The sequence below is a fragment of the Suricata suricatta genome, chromosome 14, assembly GCF_006229205.1.
Source record: "Suricata suricatta isolate VVHF042 chromosome 14, meerkat_22Aug2017_6uvM2_HiC, whole genome shotgun sequence".
NCBI lineage: Eukaryota > Metazoa > Chordata > Mammalia > Carnivora > Herpestidae > Suricata > Suricata suricatta.
This window is the reverse complement of record NC_043713.1, coordinates 51,051,719-51,053,115: the sequence shown is the minus strand read 5'-3', so window position 1 is coordinate 51,053,115 and position 1,397 is coordinate 51,051,719. Positions and strand designations below refer to the sequence as shown.

General features: G+C 42.0%; 1 pseudogene; it reads right to left on the bottom strand.

The window, feature by feature from the left end:
- Window positions 1-381: 381 nt before the first annotated feature.
- Window positions 382-1,397, bottom strand: part of LOC115278016 — a 1,485-nt pseudogene continuing 469 nt past the window's right edge.

The window sequence follows — 1,397 nt, the reverse complement described above, 5'->3', positions numbered from 1 at the left end:
GCACCTGGGGATTGAGGAGGGCAGAGGTGATAATACAGTAGTGGTGCTGCACGGGTTTGTGGGGCCTGCACTGATGACTGACTGGGGAATTGGTGAGGCCTGGCTGTGTGTGAGGAACAGACCAGATGGAGAGAGCCAAATATGCATCAGCCCATGTTTCTGACATGGGTCTCTGCTTTCATCTGAAGCCTTTGGAAGACTTTCTTTTTTTCTTTTTTTTTTTTAGAGCTTTTATATTTTTTATTCTTCATTTAACTTTTAAAACACTACTATGGTTGAATATTAAAACAAAAACAGTAGCCAAGTAGTGAGCTATGATTATAGTCTTTCACTCATTCACTACCGCATATAAAATGCCAGCAGTGTTATTCACTGGCCCCATTAAGAGGTCTGACACTGAGCACCTCCCCTAGGGCAATGTTCATCATCCTCATATGCTTTTCCGTTGTAATGGCGCCGTCTTTCCTGATTTGGATCAAAGTCCACCAGTTCTACCTGGTCCATTTCATCAGTCTCTTCTACTTCCTTCCTCTCAGGTAGGAGTTTTTCCAGCAAAGAGAGTTTATCAAGAGAGAGAAAGCCATTCTCCAGAAAGTTTACCTTAAATTCAATGATTAGGCGACCCTTTTCATATGGTCTACGATAAATTGGCATGCCTTCATTCAGCACACACTTGATATCTCCATGTTTGACAATCTGACCTGGATGAGAGGTGATGACAATGATTCTGTTGTCAAGAGTAGATATTGGCTTTTGAAAGCCGCACAGTGCTGCAACCAGCTGTATGTCCATACACATGAAAAGAACTCCTCACTGAGTAAAAACAGCAATGGTCCTTCCGATCTAAAACAATGATAATATCTCCTGGTTCCAGTCCAGGTTCTTGGTCTCCTTCACCATGAAATGTTATCTTCTGGCTGTCTTTCATGCCTTTGTCAATATGAACTTCTAGAAACTTCTTTTTGTGAACTATCTTCTTTCCATTGTAGCTTTTACATCTATCTTTAGGACTGATCCCTTCCCCATGACCCTGGCACTCCATGCACACAGATTGAATTTGCTGAACCATTCCAGGTCCTATCTGATGAATTCTGATTTGCATTCCTATACCTCGGCAATTGGGACAATATTCTACTGCTCCTTTCTTTCCACCTCGGCCTTCACGTTTGTCGCAAATCACATTCTTTTGCAGAGCTAATTTTCTTGTTGCACCATTATATAAATCTTCTAAGGTTACGGAGAGCTGATGCACAACATTTTTACCTCTCCTTTCTCTTTGCATCCTTCCTCCTCCTCCAAAAAACATATCAAAGATGTCCATGGGGGAGCCAAAACCACCACCTGCGCCACCTTCTTTAATTGCTTGCTCTCCTCCTTTGTCATATAATTCCCTTTTC